General features: G+C 35.0%; 1 long non-coding RNA gene across 1 annotated transcript in view; it reads right to left on the bottom strand.

Moving 5' to 3' along the window:
* Positions 1–20,712, bottom strand: part of LOC141399746 (uncharacterized) — a 156,155-nt gene that overhangs the window by 55,569 nt on the left and 79,874 nt on the right. Inside the window, exon 2 of the long non-coding RNA XR_012411928.1 lies at positions 9,740–9,794. This is a non-coding gene — a long non-coding RNA (uncharacterized lncRNA). The remainder of the gene's footprint in view (positions 1–9,739; positions 9,795–20,712) is intronic.

Raw genomic sequence — 20,712 nt, 5'->3', positions numbered from 1 at the left:
GCGGCAAATCCTGGAGAAGACCCAAGAGATGCAGATCGACACCTACCACCTTTTTGTCGATTATAAAGCAGCCTTCGACAGTCCGCTGCGCTCAAAGGTATTCCAAGCCATGTCTGAATTTGGTATTCCCGCAAAGCTCATCCGGCTTTGTAAAATGACTTTAACTGACACGAGGTCCTCAGTTAAAATAGGAAAGAACCTCTCCGAAGAGTTTGGTACCAAAAGAGGTTTCAGACAAGGAGACAGCCTTTCGTGTGACCTCTTCAACATCCTGCTAGAAAAGGTTATACGAGAGGCAAACGTCAAAGAAGTGGCACAATCTACACCAATAGTCACATGTTACTTGCTTATGCTGATGATATAGACATCATGGGTCGATCAGTAAAAGAAGTAACTGATACCTTTATAAAAAGTCGAAGGAGGATCTGCTAAAGTGGGTCTGGCGGTAAACGGTGAGAAGACCAAGTTGATGGTGTCGACGCGCAATGCGTCCATTGAGCTCGGACCGACTGTGGAAGTTGGTTCCTATAATATTGAGGTAGTAAAAGACTTCGTCTACCTCGGCACCTCCGTCAACACAACAAACGACATCAGTTGTGAAATAAAAAGAAGAATTGTATTGGCCAACAGATGCTACTTTGGATTAAGTAAGCAGTTTAAAAACAAAGCCACATCTCGTCAAACAAAAATAACGCTCTACAAAACACTGATACTACCCGTGCTGATGTATGGCTCCGAAGCCTGGGTACTTGCGCAAGCAGACATGGCAGTGCTTGGTGTGTTTGAGAGAAAAATTCTTCGAAAGATCTACGGACCAATCTGCGTTGACGGTGAATATCGACGTCGCATGAACCACGAGCTGTATCTGCTATACAACGACATCAATATTGTTAAACGTATCGAGATGCAGCGATTGCGTTGGCTAGGCCATATCAAAAGAATGAGCGATGATGAACCCACTAAAAAGGCGTATGAATACATGCCACATGGCGGTGCACGCAGAATTGGCAGGCCAAGGAATAGATGGCGCAAACAAGTGGATGATGAGATGACAAGGCGCGGTATTCCAGAGAGCAAAGCAACAAATAGAGAGGAATGGAGATCTCTTCTTAGTTCGGCCTATAGAACAAATGTTCTGTAATGGGCCAGCTAAGTAAGTAAGTAAGTAAGTATAGGTCCAGGTTTTGATATAGACCCCAAAGGACTATATCTCTCGATTTTCGGCATTTTGAAGGTTTTAGCCTCATTATCGCAGCAAAATGACTGAAATTTGGTATTTAGTCTCCGTTGGAGGTATAAAACTTTCCCACAGAAATTTGTAGGTATAGATCCACGCCTTCATATAGCCACCATAGAATGGTTCCCCCCGATTTTCGGTAATTTGAAGGTTGTGGCCACATTAAACCACCGAAATGGCTGAAATTTGGTATTTGGTCTTCATTTGGGGTACTAAACGTTCCATATGAAATTTGTTGGTATAGGTCCACGCTTTTATATAGCCCCCAAAGAACTTACCTCCCGATTTTCGGTTGTATAGGTCAACGTCTTTATATAGCTCCCATAGGACGGTACCGCCCGATTTTCGGTATTTTGAAGGTTTTAGCCTCATTATTGGCTGAAATTTGGTATTTAGTCTTCTTCTGGGCTACACAAATTTCCCTCAGAAGTTTGTCGGTATACGTCCACGTTTTGTTGTACCCCCATAGAACGGTATATCCGAATTTTCGGTATGTTTAAGGTTTTAGCCTCATTATAACACCGAAATGGCTGCAAGTTGGTACTTAGTCTTCGTTGAGGGTATAAAACATTCCACCTGAAATGTTTCGGTATAAAAGCATTGTAGGTTTTAAAGCGTTGTTCAATATCCAATCGAAGTGACTGACATTTGGTAGTTAGTCTTCGTTCCCCACCGAAGTAGCTGATATTTAGTATTAAGTTTTTGATAGAAGTATGAAACATTCCACCCGAATTGTGCCGGTATAGGTCGACGTCCTCAAATAGTCCCCATAGGACCGTACCTCCCGATTTAAGGTATTTTTCCAATAAATTTCAAAATTAAGAAAAATCTTGACATATTTTGACGAATTTTTTTAAATACATTTCTACAACACTTTTGCTAGAACAAGTTGTTTCTAAAATATTGAGAAATATCTCTATTTGATATATCCATACTAAAAATCGCAAAACAGTGCAACAAGAAAAGTAAACAACATACGAATTTTGAGTTTTCAATTAAGCGCCGTAGTTTTCGATATGGCCCCTTTGTGCGTAGTAATGAAAACAACAACCCTGCAATTCCTATTGAACTTTACGCTGAAATGGAGTGGCAAATAATTCGTTAGTTTGTCAACGTCAGCAAAATGGGTGAATAAGAGAGCTTTACTTTTTTATGAATTTCGAAATGTCTTCTGCTGACAGAAGACCTGTGGAAAGGTCGTATAGACAACAGCTATTTTGGAAACCTGAAACAGAATAATTTTGAAAAGTTTTACAACATATCTCTTTGCAAAGTAAAAGAGGAAATATAAAGAGAACTAAATTCTTTTTTTCGGAATCGATTGGAGTTATGGGTTGGCTACACTTATTGTGCGATAAATCACTTTTTCATAGCATGTTTACTCGGACAAATTCGATGTCCTTTAGAAGTATTATGGTGCAATTCAACAGAGGAATCTTAACTAATAAAACAATTTATTCATTTGTAGCGTATAAGTAATGTCATTAGCCATACGCTACCTTAGGTCCCCATATATATATATATATATTCTTTGCTATTAACGTTCCAGCGTTTTATTTTTTTCAATACATCTAATCACTGACAATGTGACTCAAAGTGTCCAACAATTTTGAAAACCATATACCAGTCTATCTTCTGCATACGAAGTAGTTGGGAATCTACAAATTACAAAGTTATAGAGAGTATAATATCTGCTCTACAAAAGATTTAAGTCAGGTTTTTTTTTTGTATGATTTGAGGGATGCTGATATCTGTGAGTTGATGGTAAAGGAAGTTCTCGTAGATGCACATGTTCCCATAAACATCCCAGAGGACTATTTTTGGTTCAGAAATGTCTGATTTTGCAATTTTCGTTTTGTGGACTGAAGATTCTTCAAAAAATATTTAAATGTCCACATTTTGACTGCGACTTGTCTTTGAAGAAAGCTTTCTTGCAAAAACTCAAGTTTTGAAGGATGTTTCTTCTTAAAGAAGAAATTCTAAAGCATTGTAGGTCGTCGCTGATAAATATTTTTTCCACAAAAAGGAATGGAAAAACATTTTTAATATGTAGTTTTTATTGTCAAGAAGGTTCTAAAAAAGTCTGGTAAAATGTCAGGTTGAGAGTTTCTTACATATTTCTTTGAATAAGTCACACATTTTTTGGTGTTCATGGGACCTTATTTCTGTACACCTACGACAGCTTATCCTTGTGAAATAATATCTCTAACACGCCACAATTTCCATGCATATTTTTTAGGTTATTTAAGGGTACTATTTAGGAAAATATTATTTGTATAATTTACTCTGCGAAATAATGCAAAATGAACATGAATATTATCTCGTGTATTCGAACAAATTATGCTAGAAATAATTTAAGGCAATGTTTTCCTCTTTCCATCAAACACTATTGTAAATATATATTTTTTGATATTCCTAACAAACAGGAAGTCAAATTTTATTTATCTAAATACGATAAAAACGACGAAAAACGATGAGGGCGATATATGTAGAGTGTTATTATTGTTCTCACTTTGGTACTAAAAAACATACAAAACCTTGCAATTGTAGCTACATAGACCCAGGAGAACTTATAAGAACAGAAAAAATTGCAAATATCAAAGTCATGTCCCCATTCAAAAGTCTATAAAAAGAACACACACAATGCTTAACAAGGAAATAATACACAACAAAGCCAATACAAAAAACGGCTTATTTATGAGAGTATGTACATACCTCAGTGGGTTATAAAAAGCATTTTGCGTCTAAGTGTGTGGGAGTTTCTCTTGTCTATAGGTTTATTTGTATAAAAAGTTAAAATAAAATTTTTATAAGATTTACATATTTTATGAGCCCGCAGTTTTTTCTCATTCCCTTTTTTACACAAATATTGGTGTTATTTATATTTCATTTTCCCAAAACGACCTTTCTAGGAAATTCGTGATACTTTTTGGGTGATCTGTTAACCAAAACAGATTACAAGGAATAGGAAATTAAATATATGTACTATCTATAACAGATTTAATATTTTACAAAATTCTTGGAAAATTTGTCTGCGACTTCTCTCGTTCATTTTATCTCCACTTTCAATGGAATTTTAATTACGGAAAAAATTATGTATATCTACACTAAGAAGAATAATAAACTTTCCGAACATCTTACAGAAGTAAACAAGTAAGAAAAGTCTATAGTCGGACGGAGCCGACCATGGGATACCCTATACCACTATCCTTGGATAATCGCTCTCCACGGAACTTCTTTTCAATGATTGTGAAAATATAATTATCAAATATCAGAGATGTAATGTATAATACTTATGACCAAAACCAAAAAAGTTATCTAGCATGACAAAGACATTTTTGTAGCAGGAAAGGAAAATTTAGTTCATACAAACTAAAATGTAATGAAACCCACTATGTAGTACTACTACTTCCGTTGTTTAACCGCTACGTTATTGAAATTTTTAACAATTTCACACAAAAGTATCAGTCCATTTAACCCGCTAAGTATTATCTGATCTTCACGTTGGTTTGTACGCTTCTTCTTCATCATAAACTCAAAATTTGTTTAAAATGTTGCGGGTTATTATTTTGACCTACAGAGCCGCTACAAAAATGGTTAAAATTTTGTTTTTGGTCCATTTCATCCCCTGAACATTTCACGATCATCACCAAAAACTAATCATTTCTATTCTGGCCCGAACCCAACCTCCGTAAAAAATTCATTACAATCGGTCCATAATTGCGGCCTTAAGCTTGTTTACAATTTTTAATGGACGAACACACATCGCTAAATCGCTTTATCTCGTCGAAATATGAATTTTGGCATACCAAATAAGGGGTCTAGGACGAATATTTCTTGGTGTTACATACACTTTTGGAGAGACAATATGTAGCATGAGATAAAAATGTGGTTCTCTATACAGTACAGATTATATATTAGGCAGTAGGCCTGTTATCTAGCAAGCACTTTATTGCAATTTACATCAGAGGAAAGGTTAGTAGTTATTTTCCATATGTAGGCTACTTTGCGAAATATATATGTCCTCAAGGAATTAAAATATCGACCAAAAATAAAATTGTTATATTTTTCATACAAAAGTAATGGTCCATTTCACCCGCTAAAGAATATCAGATTATCATTCAAAATTGTAGGCATCTTTCTCGACCTATACTCTTACTCGGTGCAAAATTTCGTGACTATTGATGTATAATTGCGACTTCTAGCGAGTTTATTATTACACTACAAACAAATAACGGAATATATTAGGCTGTTACTCTGTTATATGATCATGCACACCAGCATAATTGGCATCAATTGAAAGGTCAAGCGTTCCACTTTCAAATATATCTCACTTGTCCGGAATGTCACTTCCAGGAATTAAGGTATAAGCTGTATATTAACAATTTTCACAATTTTCACACAAAAGTTTTGGTCCATTTAACCCTCTAAAAATTATCCGATCGCCATCTCAAATTGCAAGCTTCTCCTTTGTGATATACTCTTACCTTATTTAAAATTACGCGTTGATCGGACTATTATTGAGACCTACAGAGCCGCTAGAAAATTGAATAAATATTATGTTTTTGGTCCATTTCACCCGCTAAATATTTCACGATCATCACCAATAAGAATAGGGATCTATTCTGATCTAAACCCGACCTCCATACAAAATTTCGTGACGATCGGTCCATAATTGCGGCCTGGAGCGTGTTTACAATTTATAATGGACAGACGGACGGACGGACGGACGGACGGACGGACTGACGGACGGACACACATCTCAAAATCGCTTTATCTCGTCGAGATATGAAGAATGGTATACCACATTGGGGGTCTCCGACGAATATTTCGCGGTGTTACATGAATTTTTACCAAAACAAACTTATAATACCCTTTTCCACATTGTGGTATAGGGTATAATGAGACTTAAATCCACTTGCAAGCATTTTAATGTGAGTGTTTTTTCAATTCTCATTTGAAAGTATTACCAAATGATCAGACCTTGAAGCTAAAATCACAGTTAAACACACCCACCCAGCAAAAATATATTTTATATTATGTTTTATGACTTTTTTAAGTCAGAACAGCAGCCAAAAAATATGAAGATATATTCCAACAAAGTAGTGAAATGCATTCCAGCTGGTGAAGAATATTGCTTGTAGATATGAGATATTTATGTAGATATGATACAATGGTTGAGATTTATTCAACGAAGTTTTTAATAACAATATTACACCTTAACTGATAACTGGCTTTATATTTTTATAGCTAGGATCAATATATAAGTATGTAGTTTTGTTTTACAAAGTCACTATATGACCTTTCGAAGACCAATTTCCATTTGTTAATCGATTTAAAGTTGGGAAAATGTTAGGATTTTTGCGCATCCACCCAACAATTAATAACACTTATACGCACTGGGGTACCAATTTAATACCAAATAAATAGAAATTCTCATAGCTCACGCACCTCGACAAGGATAGACAATTGTAGACCAATTTAAAAAAAGGAGAGGAGATGACGGTTTTATAGGAAATAGTAATCCATTATTATTCTTCAAATAAATTTTCTATAAAACTTCATGACTTGGAAGACAGTTTAAAAATCCCAGCTTTAAGATGTAGTTGTCCTTTGTCCATACTATGGAGGGTATATTAAGTTTGTTTTTCTGTTTGTAATACATCGAACTAATAATTTGCGACCATATAAAGTATATATATTCTTGATCAGTACAAGATTCTAAGACGATCTAGCCATGTCCGTTTGTCCGTCTGTTGTAATCACTCTAGCGTTCGCAATATTTGAGCTAGAGCCCTATATTTTTGCACCCGAATGTCTTTTTTCCATAGGCAGGGCAAGCTCGAAGATGGGTTATATCGGTCCACCTTTTGATATAGCGCCCTATAACGGTACCTCCCGATTTTCCGTATTTTGGAATTTTAGATACATTTTTTACCAAACTACTTGTAATTTCACGCTTGGGGTCCCCAGTGGTCAAAAAACATCACCACAAAAAGCCGTAAACGCAGGTCCATGTTTTGGTATATCTCCAATATAACGGTACCTCCCGAAAAAACATCACCACAAAAAGCCGTAAACGCAGGTCCATGTTTTGGTATATCTCCAATATAACGGTACCTCCCGATTTTCGTGTTGCGATCCATGGACGAAAATGCTATTAGTTCGGTTGGGTTACTTCGCTTTATTCTTTTATAACGGTAAATGTAGTGAAAATCTGGTTTTCATACATTTTCAAATTTAAACAGGCATATCTTCTTTTTTCACAACGCATTTCTTCTGATCCTTCTTACTTTTAAAGGGGTGAATAATATCTTTCGATCAAGTTATTATTTTTTAAATCGGTTAACAAATGGCTAAGTTATACTGGTTTAAGTCTGAAAACACCCACAAAAAAACTATAACTGAATTTCTCATAATTTTCAAAAATATAATGTTTTTTTTTGTTTTGCTCAATATTTATTTTAAAAATTGTGAGAAATTCAATTATAGCTTTTTTGTGGGGGTTTGGACCGTGGACCTATGGTCTAGTGGACTTTTTTGCTCAGTTCAATCCCAGGAATCAGAAACGCGAAGGGCCCATTATGGTTTTCAAATCGGCCCGGTCTACTCTGCAGGCCTTTGATTTTTTTCTTTCAACAAAATGACCTTTTATATTTATACCCTATACCACATGTGGAAAAGGGTATTATAAGTTTGTTTTGGTAAAAATTCATGTAACACCGCGAAATATTCGTCGGAGACCCCCAATGTGGTATACCAATCTTCATATCTCGACGAGATAAAGCGATTTTGAGATGTGTGTCCGTCCGTCCGTCCGTCTGTCCATTATAAATTGTAAACACGCTCCAGGCCGCAATTATGGACCGATCGTCATGAAATTTTGTATGGAGGTCGGGTTCAGATCAGAATAGATCCCTATTCTTATTGGTGATGATCGTGAAATATTGGGCGGGTGAAATGGACCAAAAACATAATATTTATCCAATTTTCTAGCGGCTCTGCAGGTCTCAATAATTGTCCGATCAACGCGTAATTTTAAATAAGGTTAGAGTATATCACAAAGGAGAAGCTTGCAATATGAGATGGCGATCGGATAATATTTAGAGGGTTAAATGGACCAAAACTTTTGTGTGAAAATTGTGAAAAATTTTAATATACAGCTTATATCTTAATTCCTGGAAGTGACATTCCGGACAAGAGAGATATACTTGACAGTGGAACGCTTGACCTTTCAATTGATGCCAATTATGTTGGTGTGCATGATCAGATAACAGAGTTACAGCCTAATATATTCCGTTATTTGTTTGTAGTGTAATAATAAACTCGCTAGAAGTCGCAATTATACATCAATAGTCACGAAATTTTGCACCGGGTAAGAGTATAGGTCGAAAAAGATGCCTAAAATTTTGAATGGTGATCTGATATTCTTTAGCGGGTGAAATGGACCATTACTTTTGTATGAAAAATATAAAAATTTTATTTTTGGTCGATACTTTAATTCCTTGAGGACATATATATTTCGCAAAGTAGTCCACATATGGAAAAAAAACTACTGACCTTTCTTCTGATGTAAATTGCAATAAAGTGTTTGCTAGATAACGGGCCTACTGCCTAATATATAATGGGTTCTTTGTAGAGAACCACATTTTATCCCATGCTACATATTGTCTCTCCAAAAGTTTATGTAACACCACGAAATATTCGTCCTAGACCCCTTATTTAGTATGCCAAAATTCATATCTCGACGAGATAAAGCGACCGTCCATTAAAAATTGTAAACAAGCTTAAGGCCGCAATTATCGACCGATTTTAACGAATTTTTTAAGGAGGTTGGGTTCGGGCCAGAATAGAAATGATTAGTTTTTGGTGATGATCGTGAAAAGTTCAGGGGATGAAATGGACCAAAAACAACATTTTAACCAATTTTGTAGCGGCTCTGTAGGTCAAAATAATAACTCGCAAAATTTTAAACAAAGTTTGAATTTATGATGAAGAAGAAGCGTACAACGTGATGTTCAGATAATACTTAGCGGGTTAAATGGACTGACATTTTTGTGTGAAAATGGTAAAAATTTCAATAACGTAGCGGATAAACAACGGAAGTAGTAGTACTACATAAGTGGGTTTCATTACATTTTAGTTTGTGTGAACTAAATTTTCCTTTCCTGCTACAAAAATGTCTTTGTCATGCTAGATAACTAAAGAAGTTCCGTGGAGAGCGATTGTCCAGGGATAGTGGTATAGGGTATCCCATGCTCGGCTCCGTCCGACTATAGACTTTTCTTAATTGTTTTTCTTTAAAATGTTTCCAAAAAAAGAAAATATAAGGGATCTTTCTTCAAAATGTATATCCTCACCTGAAATGCCCAAAGAAGTAACCCTCAACGTATTCCTTTGAGGGTTACGTCTTTGTGCATTTCAGGTGACGATTGAAACTTGAGTATCTAGTTTGCAATATAGTGCAACGGTAGCGCAATATATTTTTATTCAATTCCTTACCTTTCTTTTTCAAGGGTGTCCTTTACCCACGGTATTTTGATGGAATAAAAAAAATCTGTAATACCAAATGTTAAAACCATAAATTAGTATTTTTAGTGAATGACCACAGTCTATAATATTTGTATATGACGAAAAGTTTCAATAACAACTTTTTAAAGAAAATTGACAAAAAAATTACATTTTTCATATTTAGGAAACATATTTTTTTATAAAAGTAATCGATAGTATTTTTCTATAGGAAAAAGTTATCAGCAACAGCTTTTCTATACAGAAAAGTTGTCGATAAAAGGAAATATGTGAATAACATATTTTCTATAATGACAATTTGCCTATAATAATATTTCCATATCGAGAAAAGTTTCCGATTACATTTTTTCTATAAAGAAAAAATTTCAATAACAATTTTTGTTCAGAGAAAAATTGTTGATTACAATATTGTTGTTTTGTAAAGAAAAGTTGTCGATAACAAATTGTGTGTTAAGAAATTTTTAAAAATTGGTCTTTGTAGAAGACGTAGCCCATAAAAACTTCTTTTTAAAGTGGAGTTATCGATCTTTCACGAACATTAAAAATTCCAAACATGCTGCTGTTTATGACCTTTGTCAGTGGACTCCATAAAATATATACAATTTCTATTTCAACAGTAAAAAGCACATAAAGCGCTCGCTACGATTTATGGCAGATGTTAAAAACTACGTATTAAAAATCATGGCCTGCTCCAACAGTAAATATGTTTCACTTCTGGTGGTATTATACGGGTTGAATGGCTATCCTTTTTTCGCCTTACATCTGTCATGTTATTGTATTTAAAAATCCCCCTTTGGTGAATAAGTTACAAATTTATTTAAAAAGTTACTGAAGTAACCATAACAATAACAAGATCTAGCCAAGATATGACCTAACATTACATATTCACACTCATTGTCACTAACCGCACACAGTGCATAAAACAAGCGAAAAAAAGTAAAACAAAATAAAAAACGACACAAAAACTTTTCATGGCGCCAAGAAGGTTACATGGCCCAAAGGGCCATTCAATTATTTGACGTCTATTGCCATAGCCAAGAGTGGAGAGCATGGCAGGAACTTGAAAGCAAATCTCCCAGAAAAAAAGGTAACAAAATGGAAATATTATCAAGCAACAAATATAAGCTGGTTGTAATGCCATTGAAACTCCAAAATGGTATTATATAAGCTAACTTTTGTAGACCTATGCAAAAATGAAGGAAAGAAAAAAATACTATCGCATCGCAAAACAAAAGGTCACGAGAAAAAAGAACACTATTCTACCACAGATTCATCTATTAATCATTTTTAAAGCTTTTCCACAATGATTCTTTGAAAAAATTATTGTAGACCTGGCTTACTCCAAGGATGGTCATAATTTCATGAGTTTGCTACAAAAAATCCTCAACTTAAGCGGTCTCCAAGGTAGCATTGTTCGAAATGGAATAAAAAAACCATTTGTGTTAAACTGTAAAGCTTCCAAATGACATACCGCCTGCAATCGCCACAAATTCAAACAACGCAAGTAGGAAACTTTCTGATGGCAAAACTTTTGCCATTCCTTTCTAGCCACATTCAATAGTTGACATCACAACTTCATAATATATACTTTTGGGGGTGATGAAACTGCAATGACATTTGTTGCCCAACTTGATGAGTGATGAGTTCACACACATGAAATGTGAAGTACACGTTAAAAACACTTGCAGAGATAGTCCTTAGATAATGCTATTTTTTTAAAATCAGAAGAGAAACTAAAGCACACTTTGTGGATGTGTAGAAATTATTATTAAATGAAGTGCATATATTTAGGCAATTTGTGGCATCGAAAACTTTTTTATCGATATAAAAAACTTATCGTGACAATTTTTCAAAATATGTTGTTATCGACTAGTTTTCGATATATGGAAAAGTGGTAATCAAAAACTCTTCGTTATTATCGACTACTTTACGTTATAGAAAAACAGTTATAGACATAAACTTTTCATTATGGAAAATTTGTTATCGACAACTTTTCATTATAGAAAAGTTGTTATCGACAATTTTCGTTATAGAAAACATGTTTATGACAATTTTTATACCCTCAGCCTTTAGGCTAAGGAGGGTATATACACTTTTTTTTTCTTCTTTATTTAAGTATTTATAAATTTCAATACTTAAACTAATGCTACGACTAGTCGCCTGGACTAACTAGTAACTTTACTTTAATTTGCATTTAATTTAATTTTAGACAGACTACATTATTAACATAATTAAGTTTGCCGGGAAAATCGATCAATGAGATCATGTGGTTTATACCTGTTTAGTATTCTGTGCATGTTTTCTGTGTTGAGAATTGGCAGCATTAGGCTATTTCGATGAGCTTGAAGTCTATGTTGGTGTTTTTTTGATTGATTAGCAATTTCTTGACTGAGGGCATTGCGAGGTCTCTTTGGAGGTCGCTATCTCTTATGTACCACGGTGCATTAACAATGTTCCGCAAAACTTTGTTTTGAAATTTTTGAATTTGATTTATCACACTACTTCTTGCACATCCCCATATTTGAGCTCCATATACCCAAACAGGTTTCAGAATCTGGTTATATATTAGAATTTTATTATGAATTGATAGGTTGGAATTCTTTCCAATCAGCCAGTTAATTTTCGAGTATTTTAAATCAAGCTCTTTTCTTTTGATCTTAACATGCTCCTTCCATTTTAACTTGGTGTCTAGTGTCATACCTAGGTATTTAGCTGTATTACATATGGGTACATTGACGTTGTCAATGTATATGTGTTTGTGGATTACATTTTTGTTTGTGAAGTATATAACGTTTGACTTTTGACTTTTGAGAGTTATCTTCCATTTCTTGGTCCAATTCACTATATTATTTAGTGATGATTGCAAATTTGTTGCTGATGCTTCTACAGTTTTTCCTGTGGAGAGTATCACTATATCATCGGCAAATGTTCCAAAAACGCATGTTCGGTCAGTTGGCATATCCATCGTAAACAGCAAGTATAGTACAGGGCCCAGTATACTCCCTTGTGGTACTCCGGAGTTTATCGGATAGAGGTTTGAATATTCATCGTCTTGTTTTACTCGGAAATACCTGTCGGATATATATGACTTCAGAATATTACAGAGGGCTGATGGAAGGCAGGAATTTAATTTGTGTAACAGTCCTTTATGCCATACCGCATCAAATGCCTGTGATACATCTAGAAAAATGGCACAACAAACATTTTTGTGCTCTAAGGAATCCTCGATAGTATGGGTGACGCGATGAATTTGGTCAATGGTTGAGTGGTTTTTACGAAATCCGAACTGGTGATTTGGAATTAGGCTTTTGCGTTCAATAATAGCATTCAGCCGTTTACATATTAATTTTTCAAAGATTTTTCCGATGATGGGGAGTAAGGATATTGGCCTATAAGATTTTACATCCCCTGGAGGTTTTCCGGGTTTTGGTATCATAATTACTTCAGATACTTTCCAATAGCTTGGAAAGTGCTGTAATGTGATAGCCGAGTTAAAAATAACAGCTAATATTTCCAATCCTTTTTCGGGCAACTTTTTCAATAGTAATGGAGATACAAGGTCGTATCCTGGAGATTTCTTAGTTTTAAGATGTAAGATCTCATGCTCAATTTCTTCAATTTCTATTATTGGAATTTCAGATAGATCATTGTTTGTAACTTCATCAAGGTTATCTAAATTTTCGTCTTTGGACGAAAAGATTTTAGATAAATAATCAGCGAATAGAGTAGCTTTTTCGGCATCCGTTCTGGCCCATCCTTCTGCTTCTGTCTTTAGGGGCGTTTTTTGTGTATTTGGCCTTTTGAATTTGCTCGTTGCCTTCCAGAGAGAGTAATCAGTTGTCTTGTCTGAGGTTAGTTCAGCAAGATATGAATCCAAGTTTTCATTATTGTACTTCTTTATTTCCCTATTAAGAGATTTTGATGCATTGTTTAATGCACTTTGATACGATGAAAATGTGCCTCATCGAAATAATGGTTTTAGACCCCAAGTATGTTTGGACGAAATGTGTTTCAGACAATTTGGAGTCGATCTAGCCATGTCCGTCCGTCTGTCTGTCTGTCCTGCTGGCTGGAGCGCACTATAACTCTCGAACGGATGAACCGATTCGGTTTAAATTTTGGCTTTCGCAATATTTTGCCCAAACTTAGTTTAAGTTCGAAGATGAGCTACATCGGTCCACTCCTTCCGATACCTCCCCCACAAAAGTTCGAAAATGTTCGGAAAGTTTGTGCGCACGATAACTCTTGAAGGGAGTGACCGATTTGGTCCATACTTTGTATAGCGTAAACTTTCTACTAGAGTAATATGAGGTTCCAATATGGTCTCAATAGGTCCACTCCTTCGGGTACCTCCCACACAAAATTTCGGAAAAGTTCAGTTTAGGGCCATCTCTGGAATCGCTTTGATTTTTGTTTTAGCAACTTGTGTTCACTGCCCTACATACGACGGTACAAGTTTCATCAGGGGCAAGTCCATACTTCCTGAGAAAATAGCATGAAAGTTGCAGAAAAACCCCTATGACACCGTGTGAGGTGGTTGGAGCGCAAGATAACTCTCGAACGGATCTGCCGATTCGGTCCATAATATGGCCTTAGTAATATTTTGTCCAAACATAGTTTAAGTTTGAAGATAAGCCATATCGGTCCACTCCTTCGGGTACCTTCCCCACAGAAGTTCAAAAATTTTCGGAAAAATTGTTCGTACGGTAACTCTTGAAGGGAGTGGCCGAATTGGTCTATACTTTACACATCCTAATATATCTACCAGATATAGATCAGGTTCAAATATGGACTATATTTGTCCACTCCATCCGGTACCTCCCACACAAAATTTTCGGATAAGTTCACTTTAAGACCTGATATCGAAGCACTTTGATTTTTGTTGAAGCAACTTGCATTCGCTGCCTCAATTACGATATTAAAAGTTTTTTTGGGGCAAGTCCATACTTCTTGAGCAAACAGCCCGAAGAGTGTAAAAACCCCCTATGACACCATATGTTGTGGCTGGAGATCCACTTCCATAACGGTCAATGTCGATCCATTCCTTTTAGTATCTCCTCCGCAAAACTTTTGATCTTTAATCCTAATCAACATTTTTGTCGGTTCAAATGCCCAATTTTTTTAAAACCCCCTAAATACATACGTATTTTGGGAAAAAAATGTTTCAATATACACATGCTGAGGGTATACCTCTGTCGGCGAAGCCGACTGATACTTTTTTACTTGTTCAATTAAGAAAAGTTTTTATCTACTTATCCTTGTTATAAAAAAAATTGTTTTATAGCTTAGACAGACGGCAGTCTTAATTTGCATTAACAGTCTTAATTCAAATTAATTTGAATAATATCCACAGTTTCAATGCACAAAATCAAACTGAATTTATTAGAGTTGGGCAATCTAGTTCAATTGAACGATCCGGATCACTGTCCGGATCTGGCAACGCTGCCATGAACAGCTGAAAGTTTTTGCGCTCTTCAGAAATTTATGGAAAATATAAAATAATAATAAAATAATGAATTAAAAGTTGTTCTACGAGTTAATATAATAAATTTTGTTGGAGTAGTTCTCACCGAATTGATGTGTCAATAACTTGGATAACGATCGTTGATGTTTGGTTTTATTTATTGTGAATCCCTCTCTCGCCTCCTACAATTTGTTATAAACATTAACAACGTATATTTTGGTTGTTATTAAGTTATGGCACTGAACTTTTTGCAATAAAATGCGTATTGTGCAATTTAAATTGTACTAAAATATATAGTATACTGTCGACGATGTTCAGTATACTTTCATGCTACAAAGTGTCTGAAGCTTAATCAATCTAACCTCAAAAACAAGGTTGTTAATTTTACTTGCCCCCGGAGTAGCCTTGATAATGCTGAATGTCCCAGTAAGGAACCTAGTGTTGATTCGAGTATGGAGGTTGGAAGTATTGATGTGAGCTTTCATGAATTTGGTGAATCTCTTAAAAAGCAAATCCAACTGCAGAAACAATTGTTGGGTGAGCAATGGCGAAAGGCGACAGAAGTTTTTGAACAAACTATAAATGAATGGGTGGAGAAGCTAAGAAGCTAAGCTAAGCCAAGTGATTTACAACACTGTTGCTATTTTGCTGGAGGGAAATCCATTCTGGTGAATCTGAATTCGATCCGCCTTCGAGACCAAATTATGGTGAAATACTATCGAAAACCGCCAACACGACTCAGAGATGTGTTTGGTGGTGATGGTGAGTCAAAAATTTATCTGAATGATCACCTTACACCTGACGATATGAAGCTCGTCTATGAATGCCGTCAAATGAAAAACAGAGGACAGATTGAAAAATACATTCTTAGGAATGGAGATTCGCCGATGTCTAAAACAGGGTTTCGGAGTCGGAGTCGGAGTCTACGATTCGCAGTCGAGCAATTTTTCTGGAGTCGGAGTCTGAGTCGAAAAAAAATAACTCGACTCCGACTCCGGGCAAAATTTTTTCCGCGTTATAGAAATATAACATTAAATTTGGAACAAGAACATTTTTTTAAATCATTATTTATTTTAAAAGAAAGGTATAAAAACATATATGCAAACGGTATATTATACTAAGTTAAAGGACAATTCACAGGATACTTACTATCCTCTGAAGTGTAGTATATTAATCCCTATTTTGTTGATCCAATTGATTCTTTACATTTTCCTATTACAATCGAATAAAGATTGGACCTTTAACCTCTTTCGTCAGAAGTCTTATTGGTCTTCTCACAAAGGTATTTTGGTATTCTCATCTTGTTTTTTATGAGAAGTCATCCTTGTCTTCTATTAAAGACATTGTGGTCTCTATGGCAAATCTTACTGACTCAAAATAGAAGTCAAGATCTGGGGGTGAAAAAAATCCTTTTCGGAATGAAAGCCCCAATTGGGAACCCGAAAGGATCCCATAGCTGAAATTTCTGAGATACGACATAATGAATTTTTGGATTGACCACCATCAATCATTGAGAAAATAGCTATATATCTCTGTTTGGAGATATTGTTTCATCATTTTTAGATGACATATTTTGTTTAAATAGAATGAGGAACCTTCCTGTCGGATATGCTGTCCTTCTAGCTCAGTTCCTTCCATATCCTTTTTGTTCTTGAACTCAAAAAGTAAAAAATGAACTTTTCTACAAAAATGTTCAACCGAAAATTATATGTAGGTTTCCCATATCCAAGAAGTCGATATTGTCACGTTTTCATCATCCTTTATCAGTTTTAACCGTTAAATGATGGCTTACATCCAGTTTGAAACTTGGTCATGAATTGCTTATAATTTTTATTGTATATAGTCCTTATGATTTGTATTACTCCTTCATTTCACATATTTTGAAAGCTTAAAAGTTTTCTCACGCGGAAGAACTCCGTCCAGAATATACTCGTGCAAAAAAAGGAAAACCGTCAAAAACTTTCTAACTTTGCTATTTTTCAATGTAAAATTCGGCAGAAACAACATTGATATGTTGGAATGTATTCGAACGAATGCCCTTCCAATGAATACATATGTAAGGAAAAAACTAACACATTAGCCTATATAGGCCAAATTTTAGGAAAAAGTTAAAATTTTGTGCACATTTTATTAATTTTTAGTGGTATAGGAATGCACTTTCGGAGTCGACCCGGAGTCGGAGCCGGAGTCGTGAAAAAAACTCGTCTGGAGTCGGAGTCGGAGTCGAGCCAAAAATACCTCGACTCCGAAACCCTGGTCTAAAATAGTTTTTCCTAACGGTGAATCTAAAATAGTATGCTTGGAGCAGTGCTTGCAGATTTCTCGCCAGAACAATTTGTTGGAATTCTGAGTAGATAATGTTATATTATATGTATTTAGATTCGTTGTGCTATACCTCTCTATTACATTCAATATTTTATCGGGAATTATTTGGCTGTTTTTATGAAAATGTGCCAAGTAGTTGTCGATGGAAATGTTTGTGAAGTAGCATTTTTTAATGTTTTTATTTCTTAATTTTAATTTGATACGAGTATATATCAGGAATATTGTCAATTATTTCATATTCCATTTCAGAAAAAAAGGATAATTTTTTTTCGCGCTACATCAACGAATCTGGTCGCGAGCCAATTTTTGGTTGTTGCGCACAAAAGTTATGGCGCTTTTATTTCGGCTTTTAAGAAAGAAAATATTATAAAAACACGAATTATTTTAATGAGCACAATTGTAACAAAAAAGTTCTCTCGAAGTGACTTCAGCGAGTAGATTGCATAATACCAGCAAAATGTTACACGAATTCGCGGAATGTACATAAAATCGATAAATTATTGAATATAAGTCAACTTTTTTCAAAATTAAGGCCAGTTTAGTGGTCATAAAATTACATAAAAATTTTTTGTGGATCTAAACTTCACGGCGAATCAAATGAGACTACAATCGTACAGGTTGGTGTTATAGTTTTGATGTTACAGCCAAAATAAGCACATATTTTGGTCAAAAAAGAATTTTTTATTTGACAAAATATTTTTTCAAATGCATTATGTAGTAGAAAATATTGGAAAAATCTATAGGAATATTTCCTTCGTTTTGCTTAAATCTCCCAAAAAAAAATAGACGGATTTTGCTTTATTGACATTCATATTAAAGCTTTCCCATTAGGGAAGGTAATTGGGTTGATGAGGATATATCTCAAAGCTTCTGAAATGGAAACAGAGGTCAAATAACCCATTTTAATTTATATGCATTTTAAAATACTTGTAAATCGAGTAATTAGTAAAATCATTTTGTCCGCATGTGATTTTCATGTACAGCAAGACCATATCTTTTAATTTATATATATTTTTCGAAATTTACATTGGAGGCTAAGATGTAGCATCGGCTGCATCCTAGCATTAAAAAACCTATAAAATATTTCTAATTTGCGCAAAGTGCATACAATTTTTGTCCGCATCCGATTTCAGTGTTCACCATGAAAATCTATATCGATATATATCTATTTCAAGGCGATCAATCAAGAACCGTGGATGTAGCATCACACACTATTTTTTGAGATAAAATGAATGTAGCTCCCATATAAGTGAAGTTTTCAAATCTCTGTTTCCGCTAAAACGAAGATGCTGTACTAGTTGTTTCATTGCAGTGGAAACGAACCACAGAAAACGCGATAAAATACGCGATATTTCCAAAAAGAATTTTAGACGATTTTTCTACTTTGGAATTTCTTGTCATTCGCGTTTTAGTAGATGGATTTTCACGGGGAATGATTTATTGGATCAGGAACGTAAAAAACTAAAATGTGCAATTAAGTACGAAGAAATCGAATAACAATTGTTAAAATTAGGCCCGAAAATATGATTTTTAGAAAAATGTTCGCACAAAATTTTCGCATTTGGATGCAGATTTCTATGAAGCTGTGCAGACTACATTCACAATATACATATCAAATAACTCAGAATCGCAAGTACTGCAATCCTATATATGGTTTTTATAAAAACCTGTTTGTGGAATGAAATTAGAAGAAAATTTCAAAAAACACTGTAAATCTGGCTTCAAAATGTCAGCATCATTTAACGGTAGAAGCAGACGAAATTTTGAAAAGTAATACATTAGTGAGATGATCCTTATTTAGTTTGCTTCTGATTTTACATTGACAGGAAACGCGAGAGAAGTGTGGTTTACTCACAAATAGAGAGATAACAAAAAAAGACATGGTGGCTTCAACCCATTTCCACCAATTTTTTAACATAAATATAGCCACAGCTTCCTCGCAAATTATCTTTTAAGGCCAATATTTTTTGCCACGTCCAAAAACATTTCATTTTATCCAAAAGTATTTAATTTATATAATATACAATCACGAGTCGCGTGTTCTAAAAGGGTAAACCTTGGCTTCAGCTATGTTAAAATTTCAAAAATATTGGTGATATATTTTTATTTTTCAAAATTTCTGAAAATTTTCACTTATTCAGTTATTGTTTACGATGAATAATTTAGGCAATGGTAATGAGCTATTGCGCTCTCAAAACAATATCATGTCTAGATCTTTAATTCATTTCAATAGCCAAAGTCCTTGCATAAATTCCAACTCAGAAATTAAGAGCATGATTCATGGTTGCAAACTTGACGTAATCGGAATAAGCGAAACATGGCTTAAGCCGTACATTTCTACCAAGTGTGTTGATATGGAGGATATTGCTGTATAAGGAACGATTGTCCGATGCAAAGTGGTGGGGGTGTTGCACTATATCTGTCAACTTCGTTGAATTTTAAAGTTGTGTATAGTGGAAACAACTTCAGTTCTGTGAAGTGTCTGTTCGTGGATATTTCTTTGGGTGATCAGCATTTTCTCGTTGGTTTGGTTTATTTACCGTATGGAGACTTTGAATCCTTTGAAGATGAGGTCTCAGAACTACTACTTCGCTATTCTAAGGTCATAATTATGGGCGATTAAAACAATAATTTATTCAATATTCCCACAGCGTCGGCCGTAAGATCTGCATGTAGTAGATTAAATATTTCAATTCACTACAATTCCTTACCGACTCGTCATGATGTTGCTCATCAATCGACTTCTCTTCTTGTTTTTTTTTTTTTTTCTATTGTCTGACCCAGAGAATGTTGTTTTTTCCAAATCAATATATATGCCCTTCTATATCGAAGCACGTTCTCATTTGTCCATTCGAACTGTACGTTCGCGTGCAGCTGAATATTATGAATTTTTTATTATGACGGTGTTTTTCCAAGATGCATTCAGATATTTTCCGCACGTCAAGTGTTGATGATCAGTTGAGTATTTTTATGGCAGGTCTCAATTGTGCTCATTCAGTCTGTCCTTTGAAGAAAAGGAAGGTTAACCACAGCGATATTGAATGGATGGATGCGCCCACTATTAAGTACCACTGCTCTTTAAGAGACTTGGCATACAGGGGCTATTTGTCGGACAAATCTAGCCGTAAGTAGAAGATCTTCTGCAGGGCTAGGAATA

This window comes from Musca autumnalis, unplaced genomic scaffold (genome assembly GCF_047663935.1).
Source record: "Musca autumnalis isolate F117 unplaced genomic scaffold, ASM4766393v1 scaffold_3, whole genome shotgun sequence".
NCBI classification, from domain to species: Eukaryota; Metazoa; Arthropoda; class Insecta; order Diptera; family Muscidae; genus Musca; species Musca autumnalis.
Note: the sequence above shows the minus strand (reverse complement) of the source record. Positions and strands in the feature narration are given on the sequence as shown.